The 26,572-nt window shown below is 37.7% G+C and overlaps 1 protein-coding gene across 3 annotated transcripts in view; it reads right to left on the bottom strand.

Moving 5' to 3' along the window:
• Positions 1 to 26,309, bottom strand: part of NELL2 (neural EGFL like 2) — a 458,505-nt gene extending 432,196 nt beyond the window's left edge. For 2 of the 3 annotated variants that reach the window (XM_060111915.1, XM_060111916.1), the window contains exon 1: positions 26,075 to 26,309. The gene's annotated coding sequence lies outside the window, so the exon portion shown is untranslated. Of the gene's footprint in view, positions 1 to 25,377; positions 25,458 to 26,074 lie in introns of those variants that run through there. The other variant, XM_060111917.1, reaches the window with a different exon arrangement.
• Between the last annotated feature and the right edge of the window lie 263 nt (positions 26,310 to 26,572).

Below are 26,572 nucleotides of genomic sequence, written 5' to 3'. Positions count from 1 at the left end.
CTAATGAAACTTCAAAGCTTTTGCACAGCAAAGGAAACCATAAACAAGACCAAAATACAATCCTCAGAATGGGAGAAAATATTTGCAAATGAAGCAACTGACAAAGGATTAATCTCCAAAATTTATAAGCTGCTCATGCAGCTCAATAGCAAAAAACCAAACAACCCAATCCAAAAATGGGCAGAAGACTTCAATAGGCATTTCTCCAAAGATGATATACAGACTGCCAACAAACACATGAAAGAATGCTCAACATCATTAATCATTAGAGAAATGCAAATCAAAACTACAATGAGATATCATCTCACACCAGTCAGAATGGCCATCATCAAGAAATCTAGAGACAATAAATGCTGGGGAGGGTGTGGAGAAAAGGGAACACTCTTGCACTGCTGGTGCACAGCCACTATGGAGAACAGTATGGAGCTTCCTTAAAAAACTAAAAATAGAACTACCATATGACCCAGCAATCCCACTACTAGGCATATGCCCTGAGAAAACCATAATTCAAAAAGAGACATGTACCAAAATGTTCATTGCAGCTCTATTCACAATAGCCCGGAGATGGAAACAACCTAAGTGTCCATCATCGGATGAATGGATAAAGAAGATGTGGCACATATATACAATGGAATATTACTCAGCCATAAAAAGAAACGAAACTGAGCTATTTGTAATGAGGTGGATAGACCTAGAGTCTGTCATACAGAGTGAAGTCAGAAAGAGAAAGACAAATACCGTATGCTAACACATATATATGGAATTTAAGAATAAAAAATGTCATGAAGAACCTAGGGGTAAAACAGGAATAAAGACACAGACCTACTTGAGAATGGACTTGAGGATATGGGGAGGGGGAAGGGTAAGCTGTGACAAAGCGAAAGTGGGGCATGGACATATGTACAGTACCAAATGTAAGGTAGGTAGATAGTGGGAAGCAGCCGCATAGCACATTGAGATCAGCTCGGTGCTTTGTGACCGCCTGGAGGGGTGGGATAGGGAAGGTGGGAGGGAGGGAGACGCAAGAGGGAAGGGATGTGGGAACAGACGTTTATGTATGACTGATTCACTTTGTTATAAAGCAGAAACTAATAAAAAAAATGGTTCAAAAAAAACAAGTATATATTTGTTATTATACATCACAATATCACATGCAGTCTGTAGGGTGAGCCCCAATCCAATATGACTCTATCCTTTAAAAAAGGTGAAATTTGGACACAGAGCCACGCACAGAGAAAAAAAATGCCATGTGTACATGAAGGTAAGATAGGCTGGGACCTGGGACCCTTTACTGCAGTGCTTGCACCTGGACAAATGTCTCATTGAGTAACAAAACACAAACAAACTATAAGGGACTAAAAATAACTGCACGCATGCGCAGCTGGGTCAAATTGTGAACAATAAGATACGAAGAGGCCAAAAAACAACTGCCACTTCTGAGGTGCTGGTAGCAAAAGCAAGGTCCCTGCACACAACATCACCGAGGGGGTGGGCAGACCGCCTAAGCCACCCCTCCGCCCAACCCACCGATCTTCTCCTACCGTCAACCCATTTAAAGAACGAGCTAGCCACCCCCCTCAGAGATTGACCAAGGGACACCTGTTACTTGTTTTCACTCCCTTGTGCTGCAGCATGAGTCTCAATAAAGCCTTGCCTGAATTTCTCCTCTGGCCTCTTATCAATTTCTTTTTTAAAAAAATATTTTATTTGACCCCTTTGCTCCAAAGCAACTTAATTATGTTTTTCCATTAAATTTATTTATTTATTTTTTATTATTTTTGGTTGCATTGGGTCTTCGTTGCTGCACATGGCCTTTCCCCAGTTGCGGAGAGTGGGGGCTACTCTTCGTTGCGGTGCGCGGGCCTCTCATTGTGGTGGTCTCTCCCGTTGTGGGACATGGGCCCCAGGCACATGGGCTTCAGCAGTTGTGGCTCGCAGGCTCTGGAGCGCAGGCTCAGTAGTTGTGGCACAGGGGCCTAGCCGCTCCGAGGCATGTGGGATCTTCCTGGACCAGGGCTCAAACCCATGTCCCCTGCATTGGCAGGCAGACTCCCAACCACTGCGCCACCAGGGAAGTCCCTCTTATCAATTTCTATTGATTAAAGAATCCAAGAACAGGTAGGTAACAGGTAGAGATTGAGGTGATGCGTATACAAGACGAGGAACACCAAAGATGGCCAGAAAACCATCAGAAGCTAGGTGAGAGGCTTGAAACAGCTCTCAGAGGAAACCAATTCTGCCATTGCCTTGGTTTTGGACTTGTAGCCTCCAGAACTGTGAGACAATAAATTCCTATTGTACAAACATCCAGCGTGTGGTACTTTGTTACAGCCACCTGTTTTAAAAAAAGAGACAACAGGCCTAAAATGGGGAAACTTGTGCTAAGCCCCAAGTCAGCAAACCTAGACTTAAAACCTAATCTAACTGCAGTTTCAGCCTCTCCTAGGAATGTAATCTTAACCAGTCATCCTGGAACTTCCTGGCCAGCACTAGTGAGAGAATCTGCCTTCCTCCAAAAGGAAGTTGATCTTGTCAGAAATAATCCTTTCTTTTATTTATGATTTCCTATCCCACTCATTTCTGACTTTAAAAGCCATTCCTTCTTTGCAGCTCTTTGGAGTTTCTATTTGCTAGATGACATGTTGCCTCATTCATGAGTCATTGAATAAAGCCAATTAGATCTTCAAATTTACTCAGCTGAATTTTGTTTTTTAACAAGCCCTAGCAAACTAATACATAATTCAATGTTAAAAATAAACCCAGGGGGCCTCCCTGGTGGCGCAGTGGTTAAGAGTCCGCCTGCCGATGCAGGGGATACGGGTTCGTGCCCCGGTCTGGGAGGATCCCATATGCCGCGGAGCGGCTGGGCCCGTGAGCCATGGCCGCTGGGCCTGCGCATCCGGAGCCTGTGCTCCGCAACGGGAGAGGCCACAACAGTGAGAGGCCCGCATACCGCAAAAAGAAAAAATAAATAAATAAATAAATAAATAAATAAATAAATAAACCCAGGGCTTCCCTGGTGGCGCGGTGGTTGGGAGTCCGCCTGCCGATGCAGGGGACACGGGTTCGTGCCCTGGTCCGGGAAGGTCCCACGTGCCGCGGAGCGCTGGGCCCGTGAGCCATGGCCGCTGGGCCTGCGCGTCCGGAGCCTGTGCTCCGCGGCGGGAGGGGCCACAACAGTGAGAGGCCCGCGTACCGCAAAAAAAAAATAAAAAAAAAATAAAAAAATAAAAATAAACCCAAATTCCAAAGGAAACCCAAAAAAACCCCACAGAAAATGAGTGTTCACTTTTTTGATAGTTATACATTCATAAGGTGATGTTTATTTTCATAGATAATGATAGTACAAAAAAATGATTCTCAAAGTAAAGTCTTTGCACATGGATTAAACTTAGGTCGGAAACTGAAGAGATTCTTAAAAGAAAGGAATATTCTACAGAGAAAGAAAAAGGAATAATTTAGAGTGCATGTATTTTAATAGAAACTAAGGAAGAATTTTCAAATATACAAATGGAACAGAACAATAAAGAGGGTTAGGAGACAAGCGCACTTTCTTAATAAAATGATGAAATCACAAATGCTAGAATAGATTAAGAAGATAATAATGAGTTGTCGAAGAGAATCCATTTGGACATATCTTTTAAATTTTAATTCTTTACAAAGAACTATAAATTGTTATATTTGCAATTTAATCATTACTTTTTAAGTCTTTGAGTTCCTTGAAACTTCTTACTAAAGAATTGTCAGTAAAAAGATGTGGAAAAAGATGTTTTGTGTTGAATTTGAATATATTATTCACTTAATTACAACCTTCATGTAACAAAGGTTTCTTAATGTAGTCTCATTTAAAATTAATAGACAAATACTCAGTGAATCTAAATGTTTAATGAGCTACAAGGTTTATTAACATTCCCATTTTATTTATTTTTAGCTTTATTAAAGCTCATCTATTGCCCACAGGCTTGTGATGCACATATCACATAATAAAAAGGCAAAATTAAATTTAAATTCTTAAGTAGCAGAATGAACACGGACATGGCTACATTATTTCAGAACTGCCGAATTTAAAATTGAAGATTAAAGTTTTTATTTGCTATTAATTAATATTATATTTATACATGAAGAGAGTGCAAACAAGTGCAAAAGTTACCAACAGACTTATAAAATGATATTTTACATGAAAATTGATATAATTTGTAGCTTAGGAGTAGCACTACTGCTCAAATAAATACCTCCCTCATCTATTGATGATGGCAGAAATTATTACAGTGATTGATTCCTGAGTAATATAAATATTTTTAAAGAGGGCAACATTTTAAACTATCCTCAGTGAAAACACTTGAGATCTCAACCTAAGTGCACATTTTTATAGCTGGCAGGTGGGGGCTTAGGGAGGGAGTGAAGGAAAGAAGCGTCTGGAGGCTGGAAGCACCAAAACCGGCATTTGTCAGTGTCCTTATTTTATTTATATCTACCTATTCAGGATTCTATTTTTCCAAATGAACGTCTTCATATTTTGGAAGTCATAGCCCCAGACACTGGATAGACTTGTGCAAACCATGGTCTAACTTCAATTTATTTGCAAACATTTATTGAGTATCTATTATGCCCAAGATACCGAGCTAGGTTTTATGGCAGATACAAACATAAGAAAGATATAGTGACCAAGTCTTCAGAAGCTTATAATCTGCAGGGGTATAAAATAAGTTTAAAATTTACTAACAACACAAGCAGTATAGTATGATGGGTAAGACCAAAGACCCAAGAATTACACTGGGTTGAATTGTGGCTCCAACCTAATGAGTCATGTAACTTCTCTGTGCGTCAGTTCCTCAGCCGTGCAATGGGAATAGGTTGTTATGAAGACTAACTGAGTCAATAAATGCAAAGCACCTAGAGCAGTGTAAGCAATAAGTATGATGTAAGGGTCATTTGAGAAAACTAAAAACAAAGTGCTAATGGAATTCAAGGGAGGGCAAGATGGCATTTGGTGGGAAAATCAGGAATACTTTCCTAAGATAGAGAGCATAAGGCAGCAATATTAGTCATTCCTCCACCCGCCTTCATACGCAAAAGAACTTCTCCACCTTTGTAGAAAGTACCTCTGCCATTCTGTTGCCTGACAGGTTCACTTCATGTGTGGGTAGTACTGTAACATATTCTTTTTCTTTAGTTTTCTCTTTCTCCTTGGTCACAGTGAGAATAACTTGTGCTAAAACTGTCATTTTATAACAAAAATATGTCAACATTCCACACACAGTCTTTGCAAGAATGTCAGGATGAATTTTTATGATGTGAGTGTCATGAATATCCTTCCACATTCATTTATTTTTAATATATGAAGAAGTAAGTGCTTGTCTGCTAAGGGAATAGAGAACATGAGATGAATTTGGTTCACATCATGGTATTGATTTTTTAGGATGGCACAGATATTGGTGTGGTTAGGAGTCAACCAATAGTCTAGAACAAATCGAAAGTAATTTATCATGCTTATCCAAAGTAAAATAGTAATGCCTTTTCAAATATTTGTACATGATATACAACTTCCTTAAAAATAAGTGTTAAAAACTATATAAACTTTTAAAATGTTAACTTTTTCGATTTTCCTTTAACTTAGGGATATAGGTATTGTGGGCTGAATTATGTCCCCCCAAAAGATATACTGTAGTCCTAATCCCCACTCACATATCTATAAATATTACCTTACTTAGAAATAGGGTCTTTGCAGATGATATCAAGTGATGAAATCATCATAGATTACAGTGGACCCTGATCAAATTATAGTATCCTTATAAGAAGAGGTAAATTTGGACACAGAGATAGAGCACATAGACCCAAAGAGAAGAAGATCATGTAATGAAGAAGGAAGATTGGAGTGATGCACCTTTAAACCAAGGAATGCCAAGGACTGTCGGCAAACACCAGAAACTAGGAAGAGGTGAGGAAGGATTCTTTCCCAGAGACTTCAGAGGGAGCAAGGCCCTGCTGACACCTTGATTTTAGGCTTCTAGTCTCCAGAACTGTGATAGAATAAACATCTGCTGTTTTAAGCCACCCCACCTATATACTTTGTTATGGCAACCACAAGAAACGAATACAGTAGGTTAGTTCATTTACTCAGCAATACTTATTGCATCTGTCATGTGTTGAGCACTGTACCAAGTGCTGCAGATACTGTGAACAAGGGCAACAAAGTCCCAGTTCTTGGGCACTTGTGTTCTTGCAGAGAAGACAAACGTTAAACAAACTAACATTCATGAAACTGAATGCAAACATTCTACCCAAAGCACCTCTCTCAAGTCGTTCTCTAACACATTAGTTTGTTTAATTTTCTTTATAATCTTCATCAAGATAATGAAATTATCTCGCTTGTTTTGTCCTATGCCTGTGGTCAGTCTTCTCTCATTCTATCTCCGGTTTTTAGAAGAGTACATGACATTGTAGACACCCAATAATTGCTGAAAGAAAGAATGAATGAGGGACTTCCCTGGTGGTCCAGTGGGTAAGACTTCACACTCCCAATGCAGGGGGCCCAGGGTTCGATCCTTGGTTGGGGAACTAGATCCCACAAGATCCCATGTGCTGCAACTAAGACACGGCACAGCCAAAAAAAAAAAAAAAAAAAAAAAAAAAGGAATGAATGAAAGAGAAAAGGTATAGAATAAGAGTATTTATTAAGGAGATGTGGCCTCTTCTAAAAGATCAAAACAGCCTTCCTTGTAGAAGTGATATTTGGGCAGAGTTATAAATAGAAGTTAACCACTCACCAGGGACTAATGTGAGTTAATTTGAAGAATAGGCAGGAAAGAATGTTTCAAGCAAAGAAAATAGCACTTATGAAGGCCCTGAGGCTTTAGAGAAAAGAATACAATACATTTTAGAAATTCAAAGGTCAAGGTGACTAGGACCCAAAAAGTGAAGTTGAGGCTCCATCAAGGTGAGTCTGGTGAAGCAGGCAGTGGCCAGGTCATTGAGGCCAGGTTAAGCATTTTGACCTTCTCCTACTAGAGAGTGGGAAATCTTCACAGGGTTTTCAGAAGGAGAGCGAATAATCATGTTTGCCTTTCAAAAATTTCTCTCTGGCTCCAGACTAGGTATTGAAAGCTGACAAGAGTGGACATGGAGGGGGGTGACTCAGGGGCTGTTACAGCAGTCTGGATGAGAGATAAGACTAGCTCAGAGCAGAAAACTAGCTACAGAGAAACAGATTCAAAGATTGTATAACTATCAAAAAAAAAAAAAAAAACGAGCAGAAGATTGTAGTTGATTAGATGTGAAGGAGCAAAGGATGAAAACAAGGGTTCTGGCTTGTGCTGCTGGGTCACTGGGGTATCATTTTTTTCTGATAAGGAACTAGAAAAGAATCAGATAGCAAAGGATGGGTAAGAGTTTAGTTTTGACCATGTTGAACTGAGGTTCTAATGACACATCCACATGCAGATGCTGAGTAGGCAGGGTCACAGACTAGTCTAGATCTTGGCAGAGAGGCCTGGGCCAGAGACATCAGTGAAAGGAATCACAGACCTAGAGATGGTAATTGATCAAAATAATTAAAGAGAAGAGAAGAATGTTTTGGATTATGTCTTGAGAAACCAAAGCACTTGGATATATCCTTAATTTCTTTACAATCAAGAGTAAATCATTTTTATTTTCTTGAATACAAGCTCTCCATTGCTTAAGTTGTTTTAAAAAATTAAACACGTACTGAAAAACAACAAATTCTTCTGAATTCTATTCTTAACACTGAGATCTTAAGTTTTACTAAATGGTGATGATAAAATTTAATTTGCTTCAAATATCTATCAATGATAAACCTATAGCAATTAAACCACTTGCATTTTACTTTGTACATCTGTCAACCCCAAGTAAATTTTGGATAAATATTCTTCATATAAGACATTAACTTGCCTTGCAATATTCAAGCTTCCTGTATAAACATCTACATACAAACACAAACCCAAGAGAAGTATTGTCATCAGACTGAATTCTCATTTCCTTCTCAACTTTGAACTACTCTTCCATTTTCAATATGCCTTTGGATTATTGAGAACTTGATGACCAGAAGAGAGGCAAGAAACAGAGCAATGACATAATACCATGACTAATTCACAAAACTAACTTTGGGTTATAAGAGTGTGAAAACACATGCAGGAAGCAATAACACATACAGAGTTTTCTTTCCAGAAACTGCTTTTGAAATGGGCAACATTAGAGAATGTTTATAGAATTCAATTTCCACTTAATTCAGAGGGAAAAATGCAAATTTTAAGATGCTTTCCTATTATTTACAAAACAAAGCTTATTTATAACCAACCCATCCTTGAAGAGCTTTTCATGTTAAAATTTATCTATTCTGTTCCTTTTCATCATCCTTGATTCAAAACTTGATTATAGAGTCATAAACACTCTCTCCTCTTCTCCCCTTAATTATTTACATAATTAACTTATCAGTGTCGATTGCATAGAATCCTGTTTAGAAATCATTTGGTTCAATTTTATTTTCATAGGTGAGGAAACAGAAGCTCAAAGACATTAATCAACTTCTCCCAAAATACACACTACTTTTACTTTTCTTTGGTTCAAACCTGTACATTACCATTTATATGTAATAAGTCGCCTTTCCATATTTTGGAGGGAAACACTGTGCTGAACTAGACACTGTCTATCATTATACCCAAGTTTTACCCCACTATAAGTAAACTTCACTCTAACAGTAGATGAACCAACTTCCCAATTATCTTTTAATGGTTACTGGCATCCCATATTATATTGAATAAAACTCTTATGAAAGAATATCAGTGTACTTCAGTTTAAGCTGTCCTTCTCTCTATTGCATTATGAGGTATTTATAATGCTCCTTTACCCCAGTATAAAGTAAAGTCTGTATTTCCATGATGAGTATATTTGTACTGTACTTTACTTCATAATATGAAGGGGAATCTTAAGGGGAAATCACAAACCTTCACTCCTTATCACAAAAATAGGAATTTGACTCCTACTGTTGCAGAAATCTCACAAAATAAAAAGGGTTTGTAAATGCTGAATTTTCTTAAAAAAATAGATTATAAATATATTTTTATCTCCTCTTGAAGTTTACCCCATTTGCTTCTCATTTCTCAAAGTGGCCTTTGGAAACATTTCAATCTTCAATTCATGAGCAGGGAAAAACATTCATTCCTGATTTAATGAAGTAATTTTAGAAACGAGTTTCTAAAGACAGTAAGAGGGTATCACTATGGACACAAAGGAGGAAAAGGAAATTTTTGGCCAAGTATGACTCAACATCCACAATCTCAGAATATACATTTATGTAATGGGAAAATTAGGTATACACTTAAGACTTTCTCATGTTCTCACTGCAACTGAATAAAATCCAAGCTCCTTACTAAGTCCTAGAAGACACATCACCATCTTGATATTGCCTAACTCCAGCCTCATCTCAGAACACTTCCTCACTCTTTACCTATCCACCACGTGTCCCTTGAAGATGACAACCTACATCTGACTTCAAGACCCTTGCTTTAGATTTTCCCAATGCCTGGAATATTCTTACTCTTGATCTTTACATAGCATAATGGCCTTCCCTGACCATGCTGTCTATACACACCTGCCCACCTCAGGTCTTCCCCCATTATCCTGCAGGGCATTTGTTACTATCTGAAATCATTGCTATTTTAAGGTTTATTATCCATTTTCCCCCACTAGATTGTAAATTAAATGAGAAAAGGGAATTTAATCCTAATTTACTGCTTGGTTCTTAGGCATGTAGATCAGCACATAGCTGATGCTCAGTTAGTAGGTATTAAATAAGTGTAACATTGATATTGGTCTAATGCTATCTTTTATTCACTCAACTACATTTATTGTCTACTATGTGTAAGATAACTTGCTAGGCATTACCTAAGAGTAAAATAAAAATAAAAAATTCTTCAAATTTCTAAAATCAATGCTAAAGGGGATGGTGGGGGAGGGATAAATTAGGAGTTTGGGATTAACATATACATGCTACTATGTGTGAAACAAGTAAACGGTACAGACCTTCTGTCTAGTACAGGGAATTATACTCGGTATCTTGTAATAACGTATAATGGAAAAGAATCTGAAAATGAATACATATGTATATATATGTGTATGTGTGTGTGTGTGTGTGTGTGTATAGCGAATCACTTTGCTGTATATCTGAAACTAACACAACATTGTAAATTAACTATACTTCAATTTTAAAAAGCAAACAAAAAACAAAAACAAAACAAAACAAAAAAACAGGTGCCAAGAAAAAAATTCCTCAAATCAGAAGGAAAATCACAACACACAAGGAATTAATCTCCAAAATATACAAACAGGTCATTCAGCTCTATATCAAAAAAACAAACAACCCAGTCAAAAAATGGGTGGAAAATCTAAATAGACATTTCTCCAAAGAAGACATGCAGATGGCTAAAAAGCACATGAAAAGATGCTCATCATCACTAATTATTATAGAAATGCAAATCAAAACTGCAATGAGGATGGGTCCCAACTCTCCACGTTGAAGGGAATAAAAAAAAAAAAAAAAAAAAAAAACTGCAATGAGGTATAACTTCCTCTATCAGAATGGCCATCATCAAAAAATCTACAAAGAAAAAATGCTGGAGAGGGTGTGGAGAAAAGGGATCGCTCCTACGCTGTTGGTGGGAGAGTAAATTGATACAGCCACTATGGAGAACAGTATGGAGGTTCCTTAAAAAAACTAAAAATAGAGTTACTATGTGATCCAGCAATCCCATTCCTGGGCATATATGTGGAGAAAACAATAATTCGAGAAGATACATGCACCCCAATGTTAATTGAAGCACTATTTACAATAGTCAGGACACGGAAGCAACCTAAATGTCCACTGACAGAGGAATGGGTAAAGAAGACATGGTACACATATACAATGGAATATTACTCAGCCATATAAAAGAACAAAATAATGCCATTTGCGGCAACATGGATGGATCTAGAGACTGTCATACTGAGTGAAGTAAGTCAGACTAGGGAGACAAATATCATATGATATCACTTATATGTGGAATCTAAAAAAAGGGTACAAATGAACTTATCTACAAAACAGAAACAGAGTTACAGATGTCGAAAAACTTATGATTACCAGGGGTAAGATGGGGGAGGGATAAAGTGAGAGTTTGGGATTGACATATACACAGTACTCTATATAAAATAGATAACTAATAAGGACCTACTGTATAGCACAGGAAACTCTACTCAATACTCTGTAATGGCCTATATGGGAAAAGAATCTAAAAAAGATGGGATATATGTATATGTAGAACTGATTCACTTTGCTATACACCTGAAACTAACACAACATTGTAAATCAACTGCACTCCAACAAAAATTTTTTTAAAAAAGAAGGAAAATCAAATCCTAAAATTATAAAACTATAGTATTGAACTTTAACTTAGAGATCACCTAGTACAGCTTCTTTATCCTACAAAGGAGGGAACTAAGGGATGGAGATAATAGTGTCTTGCCCAAGATGACACATGTTTTCTCTATGTTTCTTGAAATGAAGTTGCTAAGTCAGATCCTCAAAAGAATATTTATAGTGCAAACATATGAAGTTGCTTCCCACCAATGAAGTAAAATTTACTATTATAAACATTATTACTATGATTCTTACTACTACTTCTACTAAACTATGGTGTAGACCTGACATAGGAGTTTATTTCCTAAACATGTGAATGACTATGTCAATAACACATGCCAAATCCTTTAAACACCAAATAATTAGATCAATTCAGTCACCCAAATACATAAATTCCATCAACTCTTTATCAATGAACAGACTATCTCCTGCTTAAACAAGCTGACAATAAAAATCAAGGACTACAGCCCCCAAACAGTTGAATCAGCAGCCCTGTAAAAGATACAATCACATACTGAGGCAAACATATTGAACTGATGATTTAATTCTGTGAGTAAGTTAAGGCTTGCAGTACCTCACACAGCGCCTGTAACAGCGGGGTCAGTAACTACAGAATTGAATATGTTACAAATACTAAGTAACCATCAAATAGCGGCCAGACAGATGGATGAAGGGAAGAATGATTTGATTCCTGAAACCTTCCATCACCAGGTGTGTGCTATCTGCTTCATACCTGTCATTGTGCTTGGAGCAGTTGATTTTTCTGGCATCATTTAGGGAAGCAAAGAAATCTTAGGGTTGGGGTTAATTTAGGGTTAAAATAAGCTTTTTTAAAGTTTATTTTATTTCTCTATGAAGACTTCACTTTATCCATCTCATCTAAATGACCATTTAGCTACTTTTTAGAGATATTCACAGCTGTGCTTCCTTTAATAAATTTTACATACTTTGCAACAGAATATGTAGAAAATCTGGTCCAATAACTAACACAAAAAGCCCTTCAACTGTCATTTTAGTTTACCAAGTATTTTTTTAAACTCATATCTTTTCTTTTAAGAAGATAACATTTTGAAATAGAAACATTTCATCTTTTCACTCTGTTGGAAGGTAATGAATTTGGTGGGTTTTAAGTAATTTTTAAATTAATACAATCAGGTCTGCCCATTAGAGCCATGATAGCTTGTATTGTACATTGACAAAGTGACATGGGGGATAGTAAAGGGGCGAGAGGAAGGAGGAAAACGGAGCTTCTTTTTCACCCCAGAGATGCTCTGCTTGCTCCCTCTATCATAATAACTTAACAAATCCCCTTTGCAAAAGCCCTTATTGTGCCCTAAATAGCATAGAAAGCCTAAGTTATTCCTTACACATTAAGAACATAGTATTTCATATTAAATTTGTAGACTTCACCAAGAGCTACACAACATGGTAATTACATACACAATATAAGTAAGCAGTTGAAATGGTTAACAGGCTCTGGAGTCATAGAAACTTGCATTCAGATCCTGGCCTCCACTCACCAGCTGCCTGACCCTTGGAACATTATCTAATTTCTCTAAGCCTCAGTGTCTTCATCTGTGAAATCAGAATAACGGTACCTGTTCCAAACCATTATTGTGAGTTAAATAAATGCTTGATGTCCCTGACACACAGTAGACCTCCCAGAAAAGTAATTAGTAATAGTAATAATGAGAGTATAAATGGCTTAAATACTTCAATCACCAACTAAAAGCACAAACATATCTGTTAATGTGAATTCAGCGGTTTTAAACTTAACCATAGTGTTTCCACCCACTCACCACTACAAGATCCAAATGGGAGTAAATGGACAGAAGTGAGCCACACAACCTGTATTCTCTTTTATGAGAGTTTTCTAATTAGCACATTAACGAATTCACTCCTTAACAAATGTGCAATTTGTAAACACAAACTGTTGTCTCAGACATTGATAACTTAAGTGATTTTATAAATGGAAATGCATTACAAACTCGCAATTAGACATAATTAAGAACTGCACACAGTAATTTGTTTTCTCTTCATGGTGGACTTTTTAAATTTAATAAATTTATGATTCTAACAAGGAGACTATATCAGGCATTAATTAAAATCTTTAGTATTTGGGGTCAATATGAAACTTTCAGTAAATGGATCCAGCATTGTCAAAATAAATCTCAAAAATAATTCACTCCCAGTAAGTCAGAAAGAGAAAGACAAATACCGTATGCTAACACATATATACGGAATTAAAAAAAAAAAATGTCATGAAGAACCTAGGGGTAAAATGGGAATAAAGACACAGACCTACTTGAGAATGGACTTGAGGAGATGGGGAGGGGGAAGGCTGAGCTGTGACAAAGCGAAAGAGAGGCATGGACATATATACACTACCAAATGTAAGGGAGATCGATAGTGGGAAGCAGCCGCAGAGAACAGGGAGATCAGCTCCGTGCTTTGTGACCGCCTGGAGGGGTGGGATGGGGAGGGTGGGAGGGAGGGAGATGCATGAGGGAAGGGATGTGGGAACAGATGTATATGTATGACTGATTCACTTTGTTATAAAGCAGAAACTAATTAAAAAAAAATTCACTCCCAAACAGTATGGAGGTTCCTTAAAAAACTAAAAATAGAACTACCATACGACCCAGCAATCCCACTACTGGGCATATACCCTGAGAAAACCATAATTCAAAAAGAGTCATGTACCAAAATGTTCATTGCAGCTCTATTTACAATAGCCTGGACATGGAAGCAACCTAAATGTCCATCAACAGATGAATGGATAAAGAAGATATGGCACATATATACAATGGAATATTACTCAGCCATAAAAAGAAATGAAATTGAGTTGTTTGTAGTGAGGTGGATGGACCTAGAGACTGTCATACAGAGTGAAGTAAGTCAGAAAGAGAAAAACAAGTACCGTATGCTAACACATATATATGGGATCTAAGGAAAAAAAAGGGGGGAGGTCATGAAGAACCTAGGGGCAAGATGGGAATAAAGACACAGACCTACTAGAGAATGGACTTGAGGATATGGGGAGGGGGAAGGATAAGCTGGGACAAAGTGAGAGAGTGGCATGGACATATATACACTATCAAATGTAAAATAGATAGCTAGTGGGAAGCAGCCGCAGAGCACAGGGAGATCAGCTCCGTGCTTTGTGACCACTTAGAGGGGTGGGATAGGGAGGGTGGGAGGGAGGGAGACGCAAGAGGGAAGAGATATGGGAACATATGTATATGTATAACTGATTCACTTTGTTATAAAGCAGAAACTAACACACTATTGTAAAGCAATTATACTCCAATAAAGATGTTAAAAATAATAATAATAATAATTCACTCCCAAAATGTTAATATTTTAAATTTAAGCCTTCTGCATTGACATATATATACTACCAAATGTAAAATAGATAGCTAGTGGGAAGCAGCCGCATAGAACAGGGAGATCAGCTCGGTGCTTTGTGACCACCTAGAGGGGTGGGATAGGGAGGGTGGGAGGGAGGTGCAAGAGGGAGGGGATATGGGGTTACATGTATACATATAGCTGATTCACTTTGTTATAAAGCAGAAACTAACACACCATTCTAATAAAGATGTTAAAATTTTTTAATAAAATAAAATAAATCTAAGCCTTCTGAACATATTTTTAGCAGTAATCTTTTTTCTTTTACTTTTCAGATTGAATGGATTATATGAAAGTAGCAGTGAAGCTTTGTTTTCCTGCTTAGATCCTATCTAAAACTGTGCTTTGCACATAAAAGGGCCTCAACATCACTATTATAAATGGGATTCACCTGCAAATTTGTATGCAAACTTGGGGAAGACTTAACTTCAAAACAATCAAAAAATATTTAGAACAAACCTGAGAATGCGATTAGCACCAAAATATTTAGTAAAAAAAAATTAGTCCCCTATATAAGATGTTTTTCTACATGAGGACAAACAAAAAAAATTGCCCAGTGAATTCAACAACTCATTCTGAACACCCAAACTACAAGTAGTACTAAAGAACATTAAAATTTTACCCATAATGCTTTAAAAATTAAATTCCTAATTCATATTTGAGTTACACTATGTTTAACAATTTTCCTTTCTCTTGATAAACAATTGTTTAAAGAAAAAATAGTGCAAAAAAACACCCTATTAAATCAGGTCTAGTAATTATTCATCTTGTACTAATGCCTGTTATTAGCTATTCTATGGTTATTCCTATGGACCTCTTTAAAATCAGGTAGTAAATCTGGCCTTTTATGAGTGACAATCTTCCATTCTTTCTTATATGTCACTTTTATATATAAAGAATTAGAGGGAGGGGGAGTTACTTTAAAAAATAAAATAATACCCTGGGCTCATAGACTCCAAATAATCAAAAGGGCTACGGCGCCATCTTGTGGAAAAACATATCTAATTAGTAAAATGCTTCGATTCCATTAAGAAAAAAAAATGTAATTGAATTCCTTGGCCACCAACTGTAGTTTCTTTTAATGATATATTATTTTAAAACACTTTAATCTGGAATGTCTGTCAAACAGCAAAGGATGGTATTATCCTAGAGGATTAACATATATAATGCAGAAACCAGGTGATTTATGCCCATGCTTTGGATAAAGAGAAATACAAGGTTAATATCTTTATTAGAGGTTGCTCTGGAACCAAAGAAGGAATCTGAAAAGAGTAAGAAAGAGAAAAGGGCGGGGGGGAAGAATAAAGCTGCAGCTCTTGGCTTTTCCACCCTTCTTTTCAAATTGAAAGGAAATAGGAAAACTCTTAATATGGCTGCAGCACAGTTTCCGAAGGAATTATTAAGGGAGCATTTTCTTTAATTTCCATAATCAGAAATAAGGGAATTAGTCAAAGAGGTGGGAGGGAAAATAAGGTTGGTTGAGTGAGATCAGAGAAGTACACATCTCTTTCTTTCTTCCTTTAGTTCAATTAACCAAAAATGTGTTGGGAGGCTCCAGTGTGCCAAGCACTTGCTAGGCACCGGAAGTGAAAGATGACTAGTATGCACAGTCCCTCCCTAAACACACTTAGGGGACTAGTGAAGTACACAGATCATTTCAAGGTGGAGGGAATGCTTAGGAAGGCCACTCTGGGAATTATGCTGTCTGTAGGACATTGATCAGAACCTTGAGGGGTAAGAGAAAGAAGAGAGGGCTTCCCTGGTGGTGCAGTGGTTGAGAGTCCGCGTGCCGATGCAGGGGACATGGGTTCGTGCCCCGGTCCGGGAGGATCCCACATGCCGCGGAGTGGCTGGGCCCGTGAGCCATGGCCTCTGAGCCTGCGTGTCCGGAGCCTGTGCTCCGCAACGGGAGAGGCCACAACAGTGAGAGGCCCGCGTACCGCAAAATAAAAAAATTAAAAAAAAAAAAAAAAGAAGGGAAGATCTTTCACTCATTCTCCCAAATCAGTGGGTAGAACCAAATGCCAAAACCCTGGGTGAACCCTATCCTCCAATGTACTTTTCAAAATACTTTACAGACGACTGTGCATCCCATACAAACCCTAAAAAAGCATAGAGTACAGAATGTCCCTTCTATAGAATTAAACAACCTCTCTTCCCTCTGTGCTCCCATAACAATTTGCTCATAACCTAATATGGAACTTAGCTCCTTATGAATAACTCTGAACAATATCTACCTGCCTGCTTCTCTTAAGACTGTGAGTTCTTTGAAAATCAAGACTGTCTTACTCATCCTATTATGCTTGACACCAGCCATGGTGCATATTCAGCACTCAACACATTTGTTGAATTGAATCAGTTATATTTTATGATAGTGTTTGTCTCTGGCCACAGTGATAAGCTCCTAGGTAAGAATGATTCAGGTATTCCTTAAGGCACCAAGAGCAGCACTAACCAATAGTGGTGCTGATTTGTTTCTAAGGCTGTCATTTACCAAGCTCTTGTTTTCGGGTTTTCAGCCCTGAATCTATGTTTAAAACTCCATCTCCTGAACAAACAAGGGCAGTGGATAAAAGAAAAATTGTCTTTATCTATGTTTTTAATTTATGGGTGGGGGACTTGAGGGTGATTTTCTTCTAAAATGTTCTGAATTTTCTTACTTTAATCAAATAAAAATCAAAAAATGTAGCTTACTTACCTGCTAGAGAACTAAAAGAAAAAAAGCAAGAAAAAATAATACTATACAAGAAAATGACAAATCTCAGTGTGGACATTTCCCTCCTCCTCACCTCTGTCCTTTCCCAACTCTTAGCTCTCACTCCCCTGCCCCAACCCCTCACCTGGACTCAATTTTTTACCTAAAATATTAACACAGGATTACAGAAGAGTTAGCAGCAGCCACAGAAAGAGACTTTGTTATATTGAATAAATCATTAAAACAGAGCAATCTGGAATCCAATTTTCATCTTATGTGACCTAACTCTTATTTCTGTTTTATTTGGTCACACTTAAGCACTCATCTCAAGATATTCACAGCGTGCTTGATGTCAACAAGAAACAAAACTCACTTACCAACTTTTAATCAGCAAATGGAAGTAAAGATCTCTAGAGAAACCACTGTTAAACAAGTTCAACTGCTTGTTTCAGAAGTGTCCTACACTTGCTGTGTGCCTGGATACTAAAATAGGGAGGGCTATACAATGGAGAATAAACAGTCTCTTTAATAAGGGGTGCTGGGAAAACTGGACAGCTACATGTAAAAGAATGAAATTAGAACATTCTCTAACACCATACACAAAAGTAAACTCCAAATGGATTAAAGACCTAAATGTAAGACCGGACACTACAAAACTCTTAGAGGAAAACATAGGCAGAACACTCTGACATAAATCACAGCAAGATCTCTTTCAATCTGCCTCCTAGAGTAACAGAAATAAAAACAAAAATAAACAAATGGGACCTATTAAACTCAAAAGCTTCTGCACAGCAAAGGGAACCATAAACAAAATGAAAAGATAACCCACAGAATGGGAGAAAGTATTTGTAAACAATGTGACTGACAAGGGCTTAATTTCCCCCCAAAAAATCAAAAAAACAAACAACCCAATTAAAAAATGGGCAGAAGACCTAAATAGACATTTCTCCAAAGAAGACATATAGATGGTCAAGAGGCACATGAGAAGATGCTCTACATCACTAATTATTAGAGAAATGCAGATCAAAACTACAACGAAGGGACCTCCCTGGCAGCCCAGTAGTTAAGACTCTGCACTTCCATGTATGGAATGGGGATTAATTTGTAGAATAAAGTATGAACCCTGTTAAAAAAAAAAAAAAAGAAGAAGAAGACTCTGTGCTTCCATTGCAGGGGGCACGAGTTCAATCCCTGGTCAGTGAACTAAGATCTCACATGTCTCATGGTGTAGCAAAAAAAAGCAAAAACAAAAAACACTACAGTGAGGTCTCACCTCACACCAGTCATAATGACCATCATCAAAAAGTCTACAAACAATGCTGGAGAGGGTGTGGAGAAAAGGGAACCCACCTACAGTGTTGCTGGTAACGTAAATTGGTGCAACCACTATGAAAAACAGTATGGAGGTTCCTTAAAAAACTAAAAATAGAGCTACCATATGATCCAGCAATCCTAATCCCAGGCACATATCCAGAGAAAACCATGATTCAAAAGGATACATGCACCCCAATATTCAGAGCAGCACTATTTACAACAGCCAAGACATGGAAGCAACCTAAATGTCCATAAACAGATGAATGGATAAACAAGATGTGGTACATATATACAATGGAATATTACTCAGTCATTAAAAAGAATGAAACAATGCCATGTGCAGCAACATGAATGGCCCTGGAGATTATCATACTGAGTGAAGTAAGTCAGACATAGAAAGACAAATATCATATGATATCACTTATATGCAGAATCTTTAAAAAATGATAAAAATGAACTTCACAGACAGAAAACAAACTTATGGTTACCAAAGGGGAAAGGTGGGGGGCGGATAAATTGGTAGTTTGGGATTGACATATACACACTACTATATTTAAAATAGATAACCAACAAGGTCCTACTGTGTAGCACAGGGAACTCTGCTAAATATTCTGTAATAACCTAAATGGGAAAAGAATTTGAAAAAGAATAGATACATGTATATGTATAACTGAATCACTTTGCTTTACACCTGAAACTAACACAACATTGTAAATAAACAATAGTCTAATATAAAATTAAAAATAAAAAAATAAAAATAAGACAGGGAAGGCTGTAAGTATGATTGTTCTATATGTATGTGGATCAAGTACCTAATTCCCAACAACTTTATTTTTAAGTGAGGGCCAACAGTATTACAAGCTGGTTTGCAAAGAGGAAATGCTTAAGCAATCATTAAATGAGAGGAAAAATCTTGATGTAAAATAATAATTCTTATAGATTTCTATAGGGTCAGGAATTTAAGCATCCACATATAAAATGCAATGCTGAAACGGGGAACAGTCATTATAATGCACTGCAAATCTCTAATTTAAAATGTATTCAAACTGTACTCTTGTAACACAAAGTGCTAAGTGTTACAAGTGCTCTTATTACAATCTATTTTTAACTCCTACTTTTGATTAAACGACAGAGTAACACAAAAGGTCCAGGTGTGGTATCTGGTATTTAATTGTTTCCTTCTTTTTTCCCTTTAGAAGTAAGAGCACTGAGAGCATATTTCTGATTTTCTTGGGAAAATTATCGAACCTATCTGAGTCTCTGTTTCTTCTTGGGAAGGATAATAACACCGCCTCATCCAGTCATTGTAAGGGATAAAAGATGTAACAGATGTAAATAGCTAATTGTAAATAGTTGCTCAGTAGAAAGTAGTTATCACTATTAGCACTGTTATTATTTTTTAGAGTGGTTTGTTATAAACTGCATATTCAAACTTCTACTAATCTTTACAATATTCACCAAAATTCAAATCTAAATAGACAGGGCTTCCCTGGTGGCGCAGTGGTTGAGAGTCTGCCTGCTGATGCAGGGGACACGGGTTCATGCCCTGGTCTGGGAGGATCCCACATGCTGTGGAGCGGCTGGGCCCGTGAGCCACGGCCGCTGAGCCTGCGCATCCGGAGCCTGTGCTCCGCAACGGGAGAGGCCACAGCAGTGAGAAGCCTGCGTACTGCAGAAAAAAAAAAAAATCTAAATAGACAAACTGCTCAAATCTTTTAGGTGCTATACAGAAAACCTCAAAGGTGATTAGGCAACTTTACGATTACATATTTCTAAAATATGTGTTTGTTCAAAGCTTCAGCTTGGGGATTTTAATAATGAAGTAGAATTGTCCATCTATATTCTAGTTCGTTCTTCATCAAAAATCAGTTTCCAAAAAGAAAATCCAATTTTACCAATACAAGAATCCTAGTAGTGGCTGGTTGAAAAATTTGAGATCTTGTTGAAAAAGACAAGAATATGTTGTTTTATCAGCTCTGGGGTAGTTAAGTTGAAAATGCCAAGGAAAGTTATATTTTCGTGGATTTATTACTTTTTCCAGAAATTTTCCATTTTAATACCTTTTAAACCTGTAATTTAGCTACACTTTATTCTTTATTGTATTTCAATCTGGGAGGCAGATTGAAATCAATCAACCTAATCAAAGACCTGAAACCACCAAGAATTCTGGTTCTAGTTCTAGTATTGATTTAGCTCTTACATTTCCATTAATTAAATTAGGATAATAACCTAACTGCTTTCAGGACCGTGTTAGCAAGGATTCTTCTGCTTCATCTTTGAGTCTCCCCTCTCCTTTCCACTGCCAGTGCTCAGAAAACATTTGTGGAACTGAATTTATCACAGTAAAATTGCTTCCATTAAACAATCAGATATTAATAAAATTCAACAAAAAAAGTAAATGATTTTCCTCTTTCCTACAAAATATGCTTATTTTGTTTTTCACAGCACAGTTCTAACTGCCTCATATGAAGCCTATGAAATTAATTTCTCCTGGTTTCGGTCACTCCAATCACTTCAGCAAGCCCAAGAGAGCCAAGGGCTGAGCTCTGGGGCATTCTGTTGTTTAAGACACAATTAAATGTCCAAAGAAGAATCCAGCCAAGGACACTGAGAAGAAAGGTAGATGATAAATCTAAATAGTACGGTGTCCTAAAACCAAGTTAAAATTTTAAAAAGTTTCAATAAAGTGGAGGTGGTCAATTGTGTTAAACACTGGTGACAAACAGAGTAAGATGAGGACTGAGAATGGATCATCCAATTTGACAAGATGGAAGTTACCATTGGCCCACAAAGGTGAGGGTTTTGGTAGAATGGGGAATGAAAGCCTGATTAGAATTGTCATGAGGATGGGAGCTGAGACTGTGGAAACATCAAGGTTTGCTATAAAGGATGGTAAATAAGTTGATAGCCATAGAGAGCATAGAAGCAAGGGAGGTTTCTTTTCTCCTTTTGTTTAATATTGTTAATTAATAATAGAACACATTATAGCAGACAAGAAAGACATGTAATGATGCAAGACAGAAAAGAGGTCATTATAGCAGTAAAGTTCTTGAGAAAGTGGAAAGAGATGGAATCCAGTGCACAAGTAGAGGATTTTCCTAAAATAGAGAAAGAGACACTTTCATTGTAACAGAAGGCTATAGATGAGGTAGGCTGGTTGGTGGAAAGATAGCTTTATCTTCTGATTGCTTCTGCTTTTTCAGTGAGATTAGAAGGAAAATCATCCACTGACAGTGAGGAGCAGGGAAGAGGGACTGGAAATTTGAGAAGAAGAAGGCGTAAGATAGTAATCTCTGAGAGAGAGAAAATAAATCAATAAGGAAATGGGAACTGTGGTCGACTGAATTGCAGAGACTGCATTAAGGCCCACTTGAGGCACAGTCATAAAATTTAAAAGAGATCAGTCAGAATAGTTAGGAGTCTTTCTACAGCCATGAACTGCAAGCTTGGGAAACATTTATTGAATGTTTATCATGTGCCAAGAACTGTCTAAGCATTTTACTTTTATTAACACTGTGAGCCCACAACAACCCTATGAGTTGGGCACACATGAGAAAATTGAGGCACAGAGATGTTCAAAAACTTTTCCAAGGCCACCTAGCTAATAAATATTGGACCCAGGATTCAAGGAGCTCACACCTTTAGCCACTAAATTATACTATTTTTATATAAATTGTTGGGATTAATCAGTATTGATTTCTACCATTTGAGTAAGGCAGAGAGGGAGGCAAGGAAGGCATGGATTGGAAGCCCCAGTGTAATCAAAGAATTACCATAGAGGCAGTGAGCTGAAAAGAGAGGAGAGGTGGCTGGTGACTGGAATGTTAGAAATGGAGATTTTGAGGGTAGTATCGTTAGTTATTCATAATTGACAAAATCTGAGGTGTGACCATAAGAACTGGCAGCGAAAGTCAGGGAGAAGGGTGAGGAAAAGATTGTAAGGGAAAAGGTCAAAGAACTAAAAAAATCAGGCATTGGATGGATTATCCACATGAACAGCGGCAGTGATGGAAAGAAGAATGTAAGTAAATTCGATCTTAAACTCTTCACCAAATGAGGAAGATTGACCAGGAGATTGGGAGATTACTGCAGGAAGTAAGGATGTGTATAGTCAGGTAGCCTTGCTCCAAATAGAGGTTACCAACTTGACCCAGTTTGCAAAGAATTTTCCCAGTTTTAACACTGAAAGATTTTGAGAGAGAAGAAAGAATGGGCTATTCTCGGAAAGATGCAAAATAATATAATACCTGCTCCACCCCCAGGCTCTATGTGATATGGATTTTTAAATTTTAAATTAAAAAAAAACTGTCATGTGGCAGGTATTACTACTCTATTTAACTCCTCATCTCAGAATAGGATGCTTTGCTCACATTAGCTGATTTGTTTGAGGCAAACATTTCCAATACATTTTCCTCCCATTTTGTCTGACTTGTTCCCTTAAGGGTAGTGATCGTGTTTCCTATCTCATTAAACCTAATATGCTCTAAAAGCTATAGCTAATTTTCTATGATCAACAAGTGCTGTAAGTGCCTGAATGGGCCCGATGGTAAATACTGCTGAGTTGAGAAAATCATATCCCATATTACTAAAGATACTGAGCACTCAGGAAAAGATCAGTATTGCAATATCGCCCTAATCCCAAATGTCTGAAATGAGAAATATCTCTGCCACAGAAACATCTGCACCTCCCACCCCACTGTTTCAAAGACTTCTTTTCTGGGCTAGGGAATGGAGAATCATAGTATTTCACCGATAGGAGAAACCCTAATGACACTTTAGAAGTTATTAAAGAGTCATGGAAACCATCTTCTTTGACTGAACACTTGCATGACCTTTCCACTCAAATCATGCACTAATTGTAGTTTCACCTGGCAACAAATGCTGTATGATATTTTCCAATTTGTTTTAGTACATGGACAAAATCTGTGGCATATTATATGATTTCAAAATAGTACGTGCATAGAGAAAGGCTGAAAGAATAACTGAAAGATAATCCAAAAGCTGCAATGAGACCATCAGGCTGTCTGAGCTGTCTTCCAGGTCTTTCCTGCCTTTTAACCCTACTCCTCTCTCTCCTTGTTCCTATCACTAAATTTCTCAAAATATTTCTTCAACTCCAACTCATTCCTTGGCTTGTAATCTGATATCAGCCCACATTCTCTAAAAAGGTCACTAATTACTACTTTGATAGTCAGTTCAGAGAAAACCCCAGTTTCTTATACTTTTAAGATTTTGAGCATATAAAGAATGAATGATGTAACTAAATATGAACTAATTTTTGTAGTACACACGTTAGTCACACAAATGTATAAATCAGGAAAAAATCCTTTGATAGACACCACATATCTTTTTTCTTTTTTTCCGGTACGCGGGCCTCTCACTGTTGTGGCCTCTCCTGCTGCGGAGCACAGGCTCCGGATGCGCAGGCTCAGCGGCCATGGCTCACAGGCCCAGCCGCTCCTCGGCATGTGGGATCTTCCCGGCCCGGGGCACGAACCCGTGTCCCCTACATCGGCAAGCAGACTTTCAACCACTGTGCCACCAGGGAAGCCAAACACCACATATCTTAATTTGGGGTTTAAACTTTGATCTCTCCAAATTCAGTAACAACCCTCCTTGAAATTTCAGTAACACTTAAAATCATTTTTTACCTCTTCTTCCTGAAATTGTCTCACCCTGCCCTACTTTTCAAACATCTGTTCTCTTATTATTTTCTTTTCTTCCTTCTACCTTCAAAATTGGTCCATTAGACTAATTTTAGTCCATTAGAATTTGTATAATTCTTGAACTTTTAGCAACACTTTATGTCATCTCCTTTTAAAATTCTGTTTCCCTGAATATATTTTCGAATGTTCCTTCTCTGGCTCCCTTAGTGGCTTCTTGTCTTCTTCCTCTGGTCTCCAAAGGCAGGTAATTACCAAGAACCTATACTTGAACTTTTCCTTTCATTCTACAGTGTTGATCTTCATTAGTCATGTTGTCTATTCTTGTGATTTCAACTGCCATTTCTAAACAGAATGTACCCCAAACCCAAACATTTTTAGAATTCTCTCCTGTAGGAGTTCCAATCTGTTGCTGAACATCACCTGGATGTCCCATAATCACCTCACATTCTGTCTAAAATAACACTCATCCTCCTAGCCATGACCAGTTCTTCTAATTTCCCTAATTCTGGTTAAGGAAGCCACCAATGTTATGGTCACAAAAACTTCAAAGCTATATTTTTAACCCATCCTAGTCAGTTAAAATGGTCAACTAATTCCACCTCCACCATCGGTCTGACAATCATTCCTTCTCACTCACTTCTACCATCATAGTAGCCTTTAACTGCCTCCATTGCCAACTTCCAATTTATCTAGAATATTACTGCCTAATTAATCTCCCAAACCCAATGTTACAACATCCTTATCCAGAAACATTTAAGAGTCTCCTACTGTGTGGCAAAATGTATGTATTTCTCTGATGATACTTATCTTTCAATCGAGTCACACCTCTTAAGATTCTAAAATCAGAAATAAGAAAGTCATGAATCTCCAAAAATAATCAAAATTACCCTGGAAAACTCCTTTGACAGGATCTCCACTGGAGACCACGAGTTGGTTCAGCCCGGCCAGTTTTTTCTCCAGCATTAGAACAGGTTCCTGTTTCTTTGGTTGAGCACCAGATGAAGTAGCTGGCTTGCTTTTAGGGCCCATTTTATATGAAAAATGCATATATGCATATCTGTAAACATTAGAATCACACTCAGCTCAGTGACATGCTCAAACTTGAGAGGCCCCCAGAACAGAGACAACTGAGGAACCAAACTCTGAGGTTAGGAATAATGGCATATTCCTACTGCATCTTCTACAGCACTTAACACTATTAATTGGTCTATTTTAGATATAAGAATAAAATAATATCAATAAACTCCAGTGGAAGCAGTGAAATAGACATATACTTGCTATCTGTATTTGATAACCAAAATACACATGTTAAAGAATGTGTATATTTAAATACATTTATTTATGTTCCAAAATAATAAGAATAATCTAGAGTTATTGTATTAAATCAATAATAGGGAAATTACTATGTCATCATAATTATATTAAAATCAAGGGAAAAAATGATATCCCTACATTACAGCATGTAAGGCTTGCCAATATTATTTAAATATACCCTATAAATATACCCCCAAAACATCCCAGAAAATCATAATTATACTACCCCATGTAATCTAAGAGTGTTACTAGAGCTATTCAAGTATTTACCTTCGGGAAGTATAAGATATCCAGAGCTGCTTCTGGGAGTCAATTTGAATAAACTACCCTGTGCATTTTGACGGACACACGAAAATAAATTTTGGACTTGCTGCCGCATCCTCTAGATACCTGTATTTGATTGTTCCTGAGATTTAGTGATAGAATCTACCCTGTAGCATCCAAGAGTGCACACTTCGCAGGTTAGAGAAGTCATCTTGAGTTGGGGCAGTGCTAGTGGACACGGCCCAGAAGCACCCAAAGGGAAGCTATGAGGGTGACTCTAGGTGGTGTCACACAGTCTTGCTTCCCTGGGCAACACCCGCGGGGCTTTGAGAATGTTCCTGGGAACGTTGATCCCCGAGGCACGGTTAGAGTTTCCTACTGACCACTAGAGGGCTCAGGGGGATCATTTCTGCCGGCGGCCCTCTGGGGGCCGCGGAAGGAAACAGCCAACCAGCACAGGGCACTAAAGCTGAAATATATGAACATAGGGAGATGGACCTCAGG

This window comes from Mesoplodon densirostris, chromosome 11 (genome assembly GCF_025265405.1).
Source record: "Mesoplodon densirostris isolate mMesDen1 chromosome 11, mMesDen1 primary haplotype, whole genome shotgun sequence".
Classification (NCBI taxonomy): Eukaryota; Metazoa; Chordata; class Mammalia; order Artiodactyla; family Ziphiidae; genus Mesoplodon; species Mesoplodon densirostris.
This window is presented reverse-complemented; position numbering and strand designations above follow the sequence as displayed.